Genomic DNA, 17,317 nt, shown 5'->3' with positions numbered 1-17,317 from the left:
AAGTCCGGACCTCCCCTCTCTGACTGGGAATATTGTCCCCAAAGTCCAGACCTCTCCTCTCTGACTGGGAAGATGGTCCCCAAAGTCCAGACCTCTCCTCTCTGACTGGGAAGATCGTCCTCTCTGTCTGAGGACCCTGGACTCAGGAGGAAGAGGAAGGACCCCCTCCTGGCCACCATAGCTGCCAGATCAACCCTGGTGCCTGGGGAGCAGCCTCCATGGGCAGACACATTCGCCCAGGTCACCGCCTGGATTCAGAAAACGGGGTTCTGTGTGGAAACCGGGGGCAGGAGCAGTAGAAGTTGCATCCGGCCCTGCTTTTGTGCACCGTGTTTTCCCCTGGTTCATCTTCGGAGCCCGAGGGCGGCCCGGATCCAAGATGTAGCAGGGCCCCGGTCTTCCTCCCACATCCTCTCAGCGCCGTGGACCTTCTGCTGCAGTCAGCCCGTCCGGGAGACGCACACGGGCTCCTCCCCCTCCTGACCCGACCTTTGTGCTGGGCAAGAGCAGTGCCCGGCGCCGGGTCTGAAGCCAGCGGGCGTCGTGAGCCCCTTCCCGCCCCGCACACCCGGTCCTCGGAAGGGCCCGGCCGTCCCACATGCCGTGCGGTGCTCGCGGAGACCAGGCGTGCCGGCCGCTGCTTTCAGTACTTGGGGGTCCCCTGCCTGGTCCAGCCAGTCTGGGGGTTCTGCAGGCTCCTGCCCGCCCCCCGCGCTTGCTTGAGGACGGTCGCCGCGGAAGGTGCCGTCGGCCCCACCCCGCGCCTGCTGGGTCAGAAGCGCGCGGAGCTGGGAATCCGCACCTCACCGGGTGGTTCTTGGACACGGGAAAGCTGGCTGCCGGCGCTCCAGGCTGACAAAGGTGCCCTTCTGGAACTTCCGAAGCTTCGGGATAAAATTGGACGCGTCGGAGGCGTATTTTCCACACTAAAACTTAAAAGCCCGGTCCGGTTTGCTTTTTAGGCAGGGCTTTATGGCTTCGCCCGTTTGGGGACAGAAGGCTACGGAGAGAACAAACTCCCCCCAACTCCCACCGGACGTTTGGCAGCCGGGAAAGGAGAAGCCGTGTGCCCTGCGCCCTGCGGGGTGTGTGAGAAGGCTGCCGGGGGGTGGGGGGGTGGGGGGCTCCTCCTCCCAGTGATTCAACCAAACGCGAATCTAGGTGCTGCCGGGAAGGTATTTTGCAGATGTGGGTGGCATCTACAACCAGCTGACTTTAAGTAAAGATGATCCTCCATAACGTGGGTGGGCCTCGTCCAATCAGTTGAAAGGCCTCAAGAACAAAGCCGGGGTTTTCCTGAGGAGGAAGAAGAAATTCCACCTGTGGCCTGTGGTGTCAGCTCCTGCCGGAGAGTTTCCAGCCTGGCCGGGCTGCCCCGGCCAGCCCCACAATCATGTGAGCCAGTTCCTTGAAATAAGCCTCTTACTCTGTATCTCCTTCTGGTTCCGTTTCCCTGGTAGAATTCTGACTGATACACCCTCTCCGTGGCTCCCAGGATGGGGGGGGCGGGGGGGGGGCAGTCGGTGCTGCTTTGTTCCGTGGCTCCCTTTGCGCGTGGACGTGCGGTTTGAAACTACTGTCCTCTTCGAACTTTTTTCTCTTCCAGGAAAGTGCTGACTTGGGTTTTTTCCCCTCCTTGTCCGTGAGTCGTGGGCCGGCCCTGTCGGGATCCGTTGCCGGTCTCCACTCTCTCCACCGTCCCGTCTTTCCTCCTCCTCTTTCCTTCCCATCCACAGGTCCCGGGGAGAGGCCGCACAGGCCTGCCGCCCGGGTCGCCGACCGGGCCAGCTGTGAGTGTTTCTTTGGCAGTGTCTTAGCTGGTTGTTGTGAGTAATAGTGAAGGAAGCAATCAGCAAGTATACTGCCCGAGAAGTGCTGCACGTTGTGGGGCCCGCGAGGGAAGGAACAGGCGAGAGGCGGCGCCCGGAGCCAGCGGGAGACGCCGGATCCAGGATGTGGGCGGCTGTGCTCCGCCATGTTGGTTGGTAAGGGCCTTCGGGGGGGAGCAGCCTCCAGGGCCCCCGGACTGGCCTGCTCGTGGGTGTTGGGGGGGGGCGGGGGGAAGAAAGCACCCAGGCTGGGGCCTGGAGGCTTCTGGCTGGGAGAAGTTTGCACCCAGGGCTAAGCAAAGCCGGCCTTCACAGAGCGCTTAGGACGTATGAAGCCCTGTTCTAAGCGTTCCGAAATGTATTCCCTCGGGAGCAAGAGTCTGCTGTTATTTTTGTCTTACAGAGAAGAAAACGGAAACACAGAGAGCAAAAGCCAACAAAGGATGCAGCTGATAGAAGCCGGGGACAGGGTTTGAACCCGAGCAGTGTGGCTTGAGAATCTGTGCTCTTAAGCCGGGGCCCGTGTCCTTAGAGATGGGCCTGGGGTGGCTTCGCCACCCTGCGGACACACAGACCCTGTTCCTCTTTCCCCCGTGAGGCCGATTGTGAAGGAAGTCATTAGCTTTGGCGAATGTGGCTGGGTGGGCATTCGGAGGCGTGTCTGCCTTGGGGAGACTTTTCCTTCTCCGCCAAGGCCAGCCCCAGGACGGTGACCGGAATGGAATGAGAAGTTGCAGGTGTTTCCGCCCCAGTTGGCGGATCAGGAAGCTGCCTCCACGGGAGCTCAGCTAAAAGAGAGTCGAATTCTCTGGGTCCTCCCGGCCCTCCCTGCGGACGCCCGCTTCGGGTCCAGCGGACCGTGCGGCCGGCTGGATTGCCATGGCAACACGAAGTGGACCCAAGCCACCGGAGGATGGAGAGCAAAGGCACAGTGGTGGCTTCTGTCGGTCTTGGACCACAGAGCGCATCCTTGGCCTCCGGTGAGCCTGGGATGCATAACCCATCAGCGGGCCTGTGCTTTGACAGTGGCCACCAGAGCAGCCTTTGGTCCTTGCCTTTCTCGCGTTGGTGGCTTTGTGCTCTCTGATTGAGCCGTGAGGACTCCAGCTCCCCGTCTCGTTTCCGTCCTCCAGGCTAGTGCTTTGCAGGAATTCACACGCGTCCGCGAGGTGAAGCCAGATGTCGGTGGTTACTCCTCTGGCCCCCCTGGCTGAGACGGGCCTCCAGGGTCTGCGAGGTGATGGCGCTTCCGGTTTGATGCCGACCGAGGACAGCACCTGCTGTGACCCCCCCGGGCCTCCGCACGCCCCCTCTGCTCGTCCTCCGGCCGCTGCCTGGGGCACCGCCCTTGCTCCGGCCCGCCTGCCTGGACCCCATGTAGTGGCTCTCTTGTCTCGCCTGCCCCGGTGCTTCCTAGCAACCGAAGGGGAGCTGAGCCCGTTTCCATCTTGACCCCTTTATATAAGCCAGAAGACCCCTCAGAAAGGTTTTCTGAGACTTGGCGTCTAACTTTGGCCTTGACACACCTCCTCGGGTCCAAGCTGGTCATCTCCCTCTCAGTGCTCGAGAGCCAAGTGGACCGCCAGGCTTTAGCAAATCGGATTCCCGGGGGGACTCCTTCTGTTTCTCCTCCAGGGCTCAGAGGGGAGAGGGTCCCTTTGTAATGCACTTGGGACTGGCCACGCCCATGCCTACTTGGCCACAGATTCCCCTCTCTGCTCCCCAGGCCCGTGGAGCTGGGCGTGGGCTGCAGTGGGGGCCGTGGGATGTCTGGAATGCCAGCCGCGGTGACCGACCAACGCTCAGCTCCCGGAGCTGTGACCAAGGCAGCACTGGGGATGGCTTTGGAGCCGAAGTCTTCACATTTTTCCCAGTTTCGGGCGGAAGTGAAGAATGCCCGCCTTCTCCCAGCCCCACCAGTTAATTCAGGAGCTTGAATTTTTTTTTGTTTGTTTGTTTTCTAAATTAAAGGGACCACGCTCTTGGATTGTGATTCTAACGGGCCGGTTCGTTTGAGTTCAGCCAAAATTACTTGCGAGTAACCTCTTTTCGTAGCCACCTCTGCTCTCCGTCATGCCGGCAGAGAAGCCAGAAAGGTGGTGCCTCTCAGATTCGGTGCCCGGCCCGAGTTCGCGGATACGAAGGAAGGAAACAAACAGGAGGCTTTGCTTCCATTCCGATCTTTGGAGGAAACGTGTCTTTGTGACGGTTTATTCTGCAGTCTTTCGAGCCGCTAACGTAGGATATCCGCTGGCATCTTTGTATCTGACAGTGGAAGATACGGACTTGGATGTGTATCTAGCTCTTTGTCTTTCTAGAACTCCTGTGGAGACAGGCAGAGCAGTGTTGACCCCGGGAATGAGTTGAGAATGGATTGGGACAAAGAAGGGCTACTTCTGCCTCTCCGCGTCTCTCCTCACACGCGTGCGCACACGCACGTGCTCCTGGCCGTTGGTTTGGGGGCACCCACATAAGTCAGTGGCTCCTGGTGACATCCCTGTGCCCTGGACACTTGGCCTTCCCTAACATCAGGGTCGGCTTCATGATGTGGCGTCTGTGTCTTTAGCTGGCCCTGCCTTTGGACTGTGGCCAAATTAAAATGTGTCATAATTTTGGGGGCGCCTGGGGGGCTCAGTCGGTCGAGCGTGCGACTTCGGCTCAGGTCATGATCTCGAGGTCCGTGAGTTCGAGCCCCGCGTCGGGCTCTGTGCTGACAGCTCGGAGCCTGGAGCCTGCTTCAGATTCTGTGACCCCACCCCCCCCCCGCCCCCCCATCTCTGCCCCACCCCTGCTTGTGCTCTGTCTCTCTCTGTCTTTCAAAAGTGAATAAACATTAAAAAAATTTTTATAATTTTTGGACAAGGGCCCCGGGAACTGTGTAGCTGTTTGTGACTGTCAGCCTTCCGTAGGCCTTCAGGCTTCAGGTCACGAGGACTCTGTCATCCCACATCAGGAGTTGGGTGCCCATTTTCCAAGAGGTCTTGGCACAGAACAGGCGCTCCAGCCTGCTGGTCTCACCCAGAGGGTCAGGGTGAGTAGAGCTGAGCGGGACCAGAATGCGGTCTCGAGCTGAACCCAGAGCCAGCCGGGGCGCACACGCGAATAGAGAACTCCGGTCCCAGGCGTGGGGCTGCCTCCGGGGTTAATCCAGAATTGTGATTCATCAGAATTCAAGGAGGGATTTTATTGGTTTTTGGGAATTGTATCTATTTGGGGATTACATTAATTTTCTGTAGGTTTTTTTTTTTTTTAATAGTTTTTAAAGTTTACTTATCTTGAGAGAGAGAGAGAGAACGTGAGCAGGAGAGGGGCAGAGAGAGAAGGAGAGAGAGAATCCCAACCAGGCTCCGTGCTGCCGGCGCAAAGCCCAGTGCGGGGCTCCCGCTCACAAATGGTGAGATCATGACCTGAGCTGACGTCGACACTCAACCGACTGAGCCACCCAGGCGCCCCTTGAGATTATATTCATTTTCTAGGGCTGCCCTGACAAAGAACCACAGACTAGGTAGCTTGAACAACAAAAATTTGTTTTCTGTCGATTCTGGAGGCTAGACGGGCAAGATCAAGGCGTTGCTGAGGTTGGTTCCTTCTGAGGCCTCTCTTCGGCTTGTAAATGGTTGTCCCCCACCCCGACCCCCGTGTCTTCACTTCCCTCTGTATCCATCTGCGTCCCAATTTCCCCTTTTGTAAGGACACCAGTCATACTGGATTGGGACCACTCTAATGATCTCATTTTAACTTAATCGCCTCTTTAAAGACTCTGCCTCCAAATAAGGTCACATCCTGCGGTGCCCAGAGGTAGACTTCCAACATATGAATGGGGTGGGGGGCCCAGTTCAGCCTGTCCCCTGGGGATTTTTCTAGGCACTTCAGAATCTAGTTTTAATAGCTTCACAGTATCTCTCCGAAAAGGCGAGAAATTGTCGACTCCTGGGCTCTGCTCTCCAACACAGGAAGAGGCAACACAAGACTCCGTGGCCAGCAGAATGTGGCTGTGGGTGGTTGCTCAAGGGTGAGAGGCGTGTGTTACTTAATTCTGGCTTCCAGATAGACACAGGAAGAGTGACGGCGCAGGGGATGGGAGCCAGCTGCTCTCCGGGTCCTGTGGGGCCTGAGCGAGAGGAAATGAGTGTGAGCAGGAAGATGGGGGTCAGAGTTGAGGGAAGACCTTCAGGCTGGGGCGGGGTGGGGAGTACCAGAGGCTGAGGTCGGGAGAGCAGGAAATGCGGTCCCGAGACCTGCACTCGGTCACCTGGGGTGTCCCAGGAGGAAGGGCCGGGCTTATGACAGTGGCTCACAAACGTCCTGTGAACTTTGGGAGGGCCCTAAGGCTCTGATGTCCCCGTCCTGGGCCGGGCCTGGCCCCCTGGACACTTAGGAAGCTCCATATGTGAGGAGATAATTATTGAAGCCGGTCCCTGGCTTTCCAGAGGTTTATAAACTTTTGTGCTTGTTTGAAATTTTTCATAATAGGGGCACCTGGGTGGCTCAGTCGGCTAAGTGTCCGACTTTGGCCGAGGTCATGATCTTGTGGTTCGTGAGTTTGAGCCCCGCGTTGGACTCTGCACCGACAGCTGGGAGCCTGGAACCTGCTTCAGATTCTGTGTCTCCCCCTCTCTCTGCCCCTCCTCTGCTCATGCGCTCTCTGTCAAAAATAAATAAATGTTAAAAAATGTAAAAAATTTTTTTTCATCATGAAATGTGTTTTTTGTTTTTCTTTTTTTAAAAGGGAGGGAGGGGCGCCTGGGTGGCTTAGCTGGTAGAATGTGCAACTCTTTTTTAATTATTTTTGAGGGAGAGACAGAGTGCGAGCAGGGGAGGGGGAGAGAGAGCGGGAGACACAGAATCTGAAGCAGGCTCCAGGCTCTGAGCCGTCAGCACGAAGCTCAACACGGGGCTCGAACCTACTGACTGTGAGACCATGACCTGAGCTGAAGTCGGACACTTTTACTGACTGAGCCACCCAGGTGCCCCCAGAGCCTGCAACTCTTGATTTCGGGGTTGTAAGTTCAAGCCGCCCTTTGGGTGAAGACATTACTTAAAAATAAAATCTTTAAAAAAAAAAAAAAAGTTTAAAAAAAAGAGAGGCAGAATAAAGAAAAAAAAAAAAAAAAGCTCCCAGGGGCTTCTGATGCCAGCCCTGGTTAGGACAAAGATGGGAGGAGGAAGCATTGAACCTGCCCTGGGCCTCCCCTGACCTGGGGGAAGCAGCGCCTCCTGGTGGCGAGAGGCGGCACTACTCACATAGCCGGGTCACCTGCATTCCCAGACCAGGACAGTGTGTGCCCCGGAAAGACCTCAGAGGAGGAAGCCAGGCAAGCCTTTGCAGCAGGCTCTTAACCTTTGTTATACCACGGACCCCTCTGCCTACCTAGTAATGCCTATGGACCCAAAAAGACAGAGGCGAAAAATAAAATACATGGGATTACGAAGCAGAACAATTATAAGGCAGTGTAATTATCAAAATAGCTGATAAAGCCAAATTTGTTATGTGCCCCTTATCAGCGTATTCAATGAGATTCAGCAGAAGCTGGTCTAATGATAATTTTTAAGTTTATTTTGAGAGAGAGGCGGGGGGAGCGCAGGAGTCAGAGAGAGGCAGAGAGAATCCCAACCAGGCTCCGAGCTGTCAGCACAGAGCCCGATGTGGGGCTCGAACCCACAAACCGTGAGATCATGACCTGAGCTGAAGTTGGACGCTTAACCGACTGAGCCCCCCAGGCGCCCCATCATCTCATTTGCTTTAAAGCCAAGTTTTCAACCTACGGAAGCCCAAGGTCCCTTTTAATAAAGCAAAAGAAGTCTTACATCCTCCGGAAGATTCTGAAGGACTTCTAGGAAGGAGGGTTGCTCATGCCTCTTATCTCCTCCCCAGAGTCATTAAGGGTCACTGCTTATTCTTCGCAGCGTTATTCACAGTGAGCAAAAGGTGTGCATCCACAGCTGAATGGGGAAGGAAAATACCATGGGATGTTATTTGCCCATAAAAGGAAAACGAAGTGTTCATACGTGCTGCAGCCTGGGTAAACCTTGATGACATTACAAGTGAAAGAAGCCACACGCAGAACGACTACCTACCATCCGATTCGGTTGGTGGGAAATGTGCAGGAAAGGCAAACACATAGAAACAAAAAGTAGACGAGTCGTCGCCAGGGCTGGGGAGAGGAGACAGGGGAGTTGACTGGTTAAGGGGCACAGAGTTTCTGTTTGGGTTGAAAAGTTTTAGACATAGGGGTGATGTGGGGCGCCTGGGTGGCTCAGGGGGTTGAGCTTCCGACTCTCGATTTTGGCTCAGGTCGTGATCCCAGGGTCGTGGGATCGAGCCCTGCGTCAGGCTCCTTGCTGAGCCCGGAGCCTGCTTGGGCTTCTCTCTCCCTCTCCCTCTCTCTACCCCTCTCCCCCACTCTCTCTCTCTCCCTAAGACAAAGTAAAATAAACGGTTAAAAAAAAATAGCGATGCTGCTTACGTCATCTCTTGAATGTCATCATTGCCACTGATCTGTATACTTAAAAATAGTTAAAACGGGGCACCTGGGTGGCTCAGTCGGTTAAGCGGCCAACTTTGGCTCAGGTCACGATCTCGCGGTCCGTGAGTTCGAGCCCTGCGTCAGGCTCTGTGCTGACAGCTCAGAGCCTGGAGCCTGTTTCAGATTCTGTGTCTCCCTCTCTCTGACCCTCCCCTGTTCATGCTCTGTCTCTCCCTGTCTCAAAAATAAATAAAAATGTTTAAAAAAAATAGTTAAAACGACAATTTCTTATGTGATATCTGTCTTACCACAATTTAAGAAAAAGGAGTCCCCTGCTTACAGACATCTTTCTGGTTACACCGAGCCATCCCCTCCCCTTCCCCCCCCCCGCCCCCCCCCCCCCCCCCGGTCATGCAGTGGGACCGGGGACCCTCTGCAGACCAGATGGCCTTCTCCGCACTCCATCCCTGTCAGCTCGCAGGTCCCCTGGTTTAAATGCTACCTTAATGCTGCCTGCCTCCAGTTTCTGTCCCCAGATAGGACCTCCTCCACAACCCCGACCCCCACCGCACAGCTTGTCCGATAGTAATCTGACACGTCTGTCCGCAACCAGCTCCTGCTTTTGCCCGCCCCCAAACCTGCTCCCTCCAGTGAAGGCATCTCTGTCCTTTCGTCTCTGAAGCCTAGAGCCTTCCTCACTCCTCATTTGCCCACGCTCACGTCGGAGCCCCCAGTAAATCCTATCATCTCTGCCCCCAGAACACATCCATGACCCCAGCCGCCGCCATTCCTCACCTAGATGATACAGGGGCCTCCTAGCCGGGCGTGATTTCTCGGAAGTAACACCTCCGCTCTGCCCTCCCGAGGCTCCTGTGTCACTCAGTGTGTAAAAGTAAGACCCTCACATTGACTGAGGGCCTTGCATACTCTCCCTGTGTCTGTTCTCTCCCCTCTCTGTCACTGCTTCAGCCACGGTGGCTCCTGGCTGCTTCTGGGACACGTAGGCTGGGCTCCTCCCCAGGGCCTTTGCACGTGTTGTTTCCTCTACCTAAGATCCTTTCCCTGGCTGTCTGTGCCGATTCTCACCCTCTCACTTCGGGATCTGCTCAGACACCAAACCATTAGAGTCGACTTCTCTGGACACCTGTACAGAGCACCCCCGGGCCCCCACCAGGACACCCCCAGCCCTGTTGCCTGGCTTTACTCTTCTCCCGCATTTACCACCATTTGCCACTCTGTATATTTGTTGATGGTTTCTCATCTCTCTTCTTGACCAGAAGGTCAACTCCCGGAAGGCAGGGATTTGATTTCGCTCAGTGTCGTATCTTCAGATAATCAGCAGAGGGGCTCGGTAGATGTGTGTGGAATGAATAAACTACCGGAACCCTTTGATTCGCTGAAATTCTACAATATTCTTCCAATGCTACTCACTTGTAAGCACTAAAAAATTACTAAAAAATTACAGTAACTCCACTTTACAAAACAAAACCCTGGGGTAAGGACCCTCGGACCTGCTTTCCCCGTATTGGTAGTTTGTGCTGGTTAAGGCAAAGACCAGGCTGCCGTCAGAAAGAGCCCCCGATGTCCAGTGGCTCCAAGGAATGGATGTTTATTTCTCCCTCCTGCGGCGGCAAAGACCAGCATGCCAGGTTGTCAGGTGACTCAGCCACAGCCACCTTCAGGGACCCCAGTTCTTCCCATCTTCTTCCTCCACCATCTTGCGGATCGTGTTTCTGGTTTGCATGTCGAAGCCGGGGGGCTGGGGGCCTTCCGCCATGTTTTGAGGCCCATGCCCAGAAGAAGCCCACTGCCTCTACTCCACTCACCATTCGTCGGGAGGCCTCGTCACATGACCACACCTAGTTGCAAGGGGTTCTGGGAAAGTAGTCTCTGGCCGGGTGGCCGCGTGCCCAGCTGCTACCCCATTACCAAGGAAATAGCTGTCGGTGTCAAAGAAGTTAAATAGCTCACTCGAGGTGGCACAGCTAGCAAATTTTGGCCTCCTGGACCCGAGGCCAGGGCTCTGTCCGTATGCCCAAATAGCCCCGTATTCACAACAACCCTGTGAAGCTTCTGCCCATATTTCCTGGACGAGGCACCGGAGGCTTAGAAAGGTTAAGTGGCCCCTTTTAGGTCATGCTGTGTATCAGTTTGCTATCCGTGTGTATGTAACAAATTACACACACTTGGTTGTGTATTCACACCAGTTTATTCTCTCACGGTGTCTGTAGGTCAGAAGTCTGCCGGGGGGCGCCTGGGCGGCTCAGTAAGTTAAGCGACCAGTTTCAGCTCCGGTCATGATCTCAAGGTTTGTGAGTTCGAGCCCCACGCCGGGCTTTGTGCTGACAGCTCGGAGCCTGGAGCCTGCTTCCGATTCTGCGTCTCCCTCTCTCTCTCTGCCCCTCCCCGCCCCAAAAAACAAACATTAAAACACAATTTTATTTATGTATTTATTTTTAAAGAAGTCTGTTGTGTGATTCACAGACTGGGTCTCCTGCTCTGGGTCTCGCACGCCCCACGCCGGCCGGCCGTGTTCTCAGCTCCCTGTGCAGGTGGCTGTGGGTTCGGGTGGCCCTCACTTGCTAGCAGCCACGGCCTCACCTTCCCACGTTCACAGTCCCACTCATGAGAGTGGACGGCGGGATCCCCACATCAGAGCCCCTTCATAGGAATCTCCCCTGCCCTTCACATTTCTCTGACTTTCTCTTTTGCTACTCGCCAAGAAAAACTCGCTTCCTGTAAAGGGGTCTCCTGATGGGGCCAGGCCAACCTGGATCGTCCGTTGTCCTGAGATCCGCTGAGCCCGTCGGCGCCGGGCCGCTGTGACAAAATGCCACAGACTGGGCGGCTTAATTAATAGACCTTGATTTCTCACGCTTCTGGAGACTGAAGTCCCAGACCGAGGTGCTGGCAGATTTAGTTCCTGGAGAGAACCCGCTTCCTGGCTTGTAGAAGGCCGCCTTTTGCCGTAACCTTCCCTGGCCGAGAGAGAGGAAGCAAGCGTCTGGTGTCTCTGCTTATAAGGTCACTAATCCCATCACACGGCCCCAACCTCATGACCTCATCTAAACCTAATCACCTTGCAAAGGCCCACTTCCTAATCCGATCATTAAGCTTGAGGGCTAGGACTTCATGTGGACTTGAGGGGTTGGGGAGGACAGAGGAGAGGGACCAGCATTCAGTCCACAACCTTAGGCCTTCAATCACATCTTCAAACTACCCTCACAGCAGCACCTGGATTAGCATTTGATGAAATAACCAGGGGGGGCGCCTGGGTGGCTTGGTCGGTTAAGCGTCCCACTTCGGCTCAGGTCATGATCTCGCAGTCCGTGGGTTCGAGCCCCGCATCGGGCTCTGTGCTCAGAGCCTGGAGCCTGTTTCAGATTCTGTGTCTCCCTCTCTCTCTGCCCCTCCCCTGTTCATGCTCTCTCTCTCTCTGTCTCAAAAATAATTAAACGTTAAAAAAAAAAATTTTTTTTTAAAGAAATAACCAGGGGACAGGAATTTTGATGGGGGGGTGGGGCGGGGGTGGTCTTTAGAATGCTGCCCACCAGGGGCACCTGGGTGGTTCAGTCGGTTAAGTGCCCGACTTTGGCTCCAGTCATGATCTTACAGTCCATGAGTTCGAGGCCTGAGTCAGCACAGAGCCCACTTGGGGTCCTCGGTTCCCCTCCCTCTTTGCCCCTCCCCCACTCGTGCTCTCTCTCTCTCTCTCTCTCTCTCTCTCAAAAATAGATGCACATTAAAAAGATGCTGCCCACCAGCTGGGGTCAGGACATAGGTGCAAGGTTAGAACTCGGGTCTTCACTGTACCCCAAGACCTCTCTCCTGGGGCCAACAGTGTACTTGAAGGCAGTGCCACCTGCAAAATGCATGCCCAAGGAGAGGCATAGAGGAAAACAGCCTTTCTCCCTCCAGTGGTCTTTAACGGATCCAGGCATGGGGGGACCGCAGTGTGTGGGGGGGGACCAACTGGGGGGGGGCCTCCTCAAAACAGGCCCTCAGGGTTTCTGCAGGCAGGAGGGCTGGGTACTCAGCAAGTGGGGGAGGGGGTGGTGGGCAGCCTTCAGAGCTCTGGGGTGGGGAGGGGCGAGGCTCAAGGTGTTGGCAGAGCGTTTAAACATCCCACTGAGGGACGCCTGGGTGGCTCGGTGGGTTAAGCGTCTGACTTTGGCTCAAGGTCACGATCTCACCGTTCGTGGGTTCGAGCCCCCTGTCGGGCTCTGTGCTGACAGCTCGGAGCCTGGAGCTTGCAGCCTGCTTCGGATTCTGTGTCTCTTTCTCTCTCTCTGCCCCTCCCCTGCTTGCACACTCTATCTCTCAAAAATAAATAAAACATTGAAAAAAAAAATGAACACGTTCCATGGAGACACAAGGGCTTCTGTAGGAACATACACCCACTAGGTGGTGCCCCTTGAAGAGGGAAGAGGCCGTGGCTGGTCAGCCTTGTCCCCGTCTTTCAACTGCCCAACGGTCGCGGGAGCATGCCAAGGGTTGCACCACCTCCTCTGGGGGAGCTGGCTGTGGGGGAGTACGGAGCGGGGCCGTATGGGCCGGGTTCCTACTCCAGGGCCGTCGCTCACTGTGGTACCCGGGTAGGGAAGGCTCAAGACCATGTTCACTTCCACACAGGGAAATGAGAAAGGTGGCCAGCCCGCATTTCTACCAGCAACGTAAGGAATAGTCCCCCTTCTGTTCTAGTTTTCAGGTCACATACGTGGCTTGTTATTCGGGTTGGTGTGAAAGCTCAGAATATCGTGTAGGGCTCCTCTGATTTCGAAACAGCAGCTTGTCACCCCTTTTAATGGTTTTTGTTTGTTTGTTTCTTTTTTTTTTTTTTTTTTTTTTTGAGAGAGCGAGCACATGCGTAAGCGAGGGAGGGGCAGAGAGAGAGAGAGAGAGAGAGAGAGAGAGAGAGGGAAACACAGAATCCGAAGCAGGCTCCAGGCTCCGAGCTGTCAGCACAGACCCTGACGCGGGGCTCGAATTCATGGACCGCAAGATTATGACCTGAGCCAAAGTCGGATGCTTAATCGACTGAGCCACCCAGGTGTCCCCTGTCACCCCTCTGGCAGCTGTCCAAGGAGAAGGATCTTGTGCCGTGGCTGGGGTGGGAAGACAGAGGAGAAGCAAGTCAAAGCCAGTCTGCCCTTGGGGCTACTGGCTGTGGTTACGGGGCCTCTGGGCTTCTTGACCCCTCAACCTGCAGTCAGGCAGTTGTGCAGGGAAGGCTGTCGCCATGCGACAAATAATATTGCTTGTAGATGGAGCAGCAGACAATGGCCAGCTTGCCTGGCGCAGACTCTGGAGTGGCGACTTGGGGTCAAAAGAAGACTCCATCTGAGTTTCTTACCAGTTCGCCCAAGGAGGAGGAGCGGGAGGCAGGGCTGGGAGACCAGGAATGGAAAATGTGGCCAATGGGACATCCCATTCCCCATGGGGTAGGAACCGTCGATGGCAGCCTGGAGCCTGAAGCTTCTCTGGGTCTCCTGCTCTCCGGGTCAGGCCTCTCTGGGGGCCCAGCACCCCTGGGATAGGAGAAGCAGAGAGCCCAGGAGCTCTACTGAGAGGCATGGGGCCAGGAGTCGCTGGTTCCTTTTGGTGGAGAACACACTAAGTGGCTTAAAACCACCCAGCCACCTGGCACCCGTGCATCTTCCTTCCTGCTCAATGCCCGGACCCACGGGGCAACGTCAGGGAGCTCAGATTGTGGAAAATACTCCGTAAGCTTAATTTGAAGTGATTTGAAGCTATATCGTTGTGTGACTTTCCCCCCTTTTCCCTATAGTGGGAAGTCTGAATGTTCTTTGAACGTTGTTCCCCGGTGCAAAGAAAACCAAGCCATCACCTGATCAGACTTGCCTGCAGAATGGCCAGATGCTCTCCTGGGATGGTGGGCAAAGGGCTGTCATCTCAGTAAAGCAGGAAAGACGTAGTCAGTCTAGAGCAGCAGCTTGCCAGACCTGTCCCGTCTGTCTTCCTCCCCCAAATACCCAAGGGATTAAATGACTCTGATCTTGGCGGGTTGGGGGGTGGGGTGGGGGTGGGGGCAGTCCATTCTGGGCTCTTTCTTGCCCAGCCTCATGCCAAAGTCCAGGGCTGCTTGCACAATCCAAGCTTAAAACTATTCATCTCAGTAAAAAGCTGAGAGGCTTCATTGACAGCAACCTCTGCCGGGGGCTGTTCATTATCTGGGGTCCTCTCAGGAGGAGGTCAGGGCCTTCTGAAGTGACTCAGAAGGAAACCAGCTCTGCGGAGCAAAGTCCCTGAAGATGTTTGCTCAAGCTTCGGAGAATTGTTTTTAGTAAATTTTTTTCTGATTAAAGAAAGAACGTATGCTCATTCCAGCCTTGCTAGGAATAGCCCAGACCTGGAAGAGCAGTAGAATGGGTAAATATATTGGTCATACGATGAAATACTATACAGTGATGAAAACGAACAGCAGCTTTGTGTGAGAAGAATGTGGTGAGTCTCACAAAAATAACACAGAGCAAAAAATAGAAGACACAAAGGGAAGATAGGGTGTGATTCCATTGACACAAAGTTCAAGACAGGCAAGCTGTATATACCATTTTGTTTAGGGATGCATACATGAGTGGTTTTGTAAAAAGCAAGGAAATGAGCGAAGGGGAAAAAAAGGTTTGGGGGGAGGTTTCTGGTGTGCTGGAAATGTTCTATTTCTTGCTCTGGGTGGGTATTTGTTGTATAATTATTCGATTGTACTTTGCATTTTAGTTTTCAGTGTGCGTATTTCAGAATACGGTGTTTTTAAAAGTTAGATACAAAAAGGTCTATGCCTATGATAATCTTTACCTTTTATGAATCAAATGTAAAAGCAAATCTAGTGTATACCGAAAACTATAAAAACTTCATGGAAGGAAATTAAGGGCACTCTAAATAAATGGAAAGACATCCCATGTACATGGATAAGAGGATTTAATATTAAAAGAGCATTATCCAGGGGCACCTGGGTGGCTCAGCCAGTTGAGCGTCCAACTTCAGCTCAGGTCGTGATCTCATGGTTTGGTTTGTGAGTTCAAGCCCCACATCAGGCTCCCTGCTGTCAGTGCAGAGCCCCCTCTGGGGCCCCTTCCCACCCCCACCCCCACCTCTGACCCTGCCCTGCTTGCACTCTCTCTGAAAAATAAAAAATAAACATTAAAAAGATGGCGTTATCCCCCCAATTTATATACAGATTCAAAGGAATCCCTATAAAAATCCCAGCTGACTTTTTTTTTTTGTAGCAATGAAAAAATTGCTTCTCAAATTGATATGGCATTGCAGGGGGCCCCAAACAGCCAAAATAATATTAAAAAAGAAAAAACAACGTTGGAGGACTCACACTTCCCCATTTCGAAACTTACTACAAAGCTACAGTAACCAAAATATTCTGTTGTGCTGGGAAGGAAGGAAATACAGGTGTGAATCTTCATGAGCAGGGATTAGGCAGCAGGCACTTGGATACAACACCAAAAACACAGCAATCAAAGGGGGAAATTGGACATTGTCAAAATAAAAACTTTTGTGCTGCAAAAGTAAACTATCAAAGTGAAAAGACAACACACAGAAGGGGAGGAAATTTTTGTGAAGTCATATATCTGGTTAGAGTCTAAGATCTAGAAATATAAAGAACTCCAACCCCTCAGTGCCCAAAAGGATAGCCAAGGGAATTGAATAGTCATTTCTCCAACAAGGATATGCAAAGAATCAACCAGCACACGAAGAGCCACATCGCTATTTACTAGAGAAATGCAAAGCAAAGCCACGACGAGATACCACTAGGAGAGCTAGAATCAAAAAGACATAATAAAAAGTGTCAGGAAAGTGGAGAGACGTTGGAACCCTCCTGCATTGCTGTAGGAATATAAAAAGCTGTAGCCACTTTGAATAACAGTCTGGCAGTCCCTCAAAAAGTTGGACACAGAGTAACCATATGACCAGCAGTTGTCTTCCTAGGTACATACCCCAAAGAATTGAGAACATGTGTCCACCCAAAAACCTGTGCGGCAGATGTTTGTAACAGCATTATTCAAAGTAGCTGGAAAGTGGGCTATCAACATAATTGATAACATGCTGCAATGTGGATGAACCTTGAAAACATGCCACGTGGAAGAAACCAGTCCCCAAAGACAACTTACTATCTGATTGCATCTATGTGAATGCCCAGAACAAGCAAATCCATAGACACAGAAAGTAGGTTAGTGATCGCCTGGAGCGGAGGGGAGGGAGAGGTCGGCAACGACTGCTAACAGTTACATTTTGAGGTGATGAAATGTGGAATTAGATAATGATGGTTGCACAGACTTGTGAATATACCGTAAACTACGGGACGGTACGCTTCAAAGGGCCAATTTGATGGCAGGTAATTGGTATCTCAATTTTTAAAAATACAAAATGTTCCAAAAAGTAAAACCAGCAAATCAGGAATTAGTGTTTCATGAAAAAACCAAACCAAACCCTAGTAATCTTAACTTTAAAAAATCGCGTGCTCATTGCCAGAAAAAATGAAAACACCCCTTGCCCAAAGCAACCATCCCTGCCCTGCGAACGCTCCGGGTGCCCACTGTATGAGGAATGAGGCTCGTCCTCCACCGTTGTTTCTGTTACTAGTGGAAAGAATGCCTCCCTCCGCCACCCACCACACACTCCGCACACAAGCTGGCTGCAAGGAAGGAAGGTAATAGTAGCCCTAGAAATGCCAGTCCTTCCCCGTCCAGGACAGGGTGTCCTAGCCATCTGGCTGGAGCAGGGGTAGCCCTGGCGTAGGGGGCGGGGAGGAGGGTGCCCGGGCGGGGCGCGGGGACGCGGCAGGGGACCCGGGAGCCACGGGGTGGAGCCTAGAGGGCGTGGGGGCGTGGCTCGGGGTCCGGGCGCTGGGTCTCGGACGGCGCTTGGGGGCCACGGGGCGGGGCGTGAGGGCGCGGGGGCGGGGCGTGAGGGCGGGGCGAGATGCTGGGACCTGGGCGGGGCGGGAACGGGACCTGCGGGCCACGGGGCGGAGCGTGGAGGGCGCGGGGGTGG

This window comes from Panthera leo, chromosome C1 (genome assembly GCF_018350215.1).
Source record: "Panthera leo isolate Ple1 chromosome C1, P.leo_Ple1_pat1.1, whole genome shotgun sequence".
In the NCBI taxonomy this organism is placed as follows: domain Eukaryota; kingdom Metazoa; phylum Chordata; class Mammalia; order Carnivora; family Felidae; genus Panthera; species Panthera leo.
Note: the sequence above shows the minus strand (reverse complement) of the source record.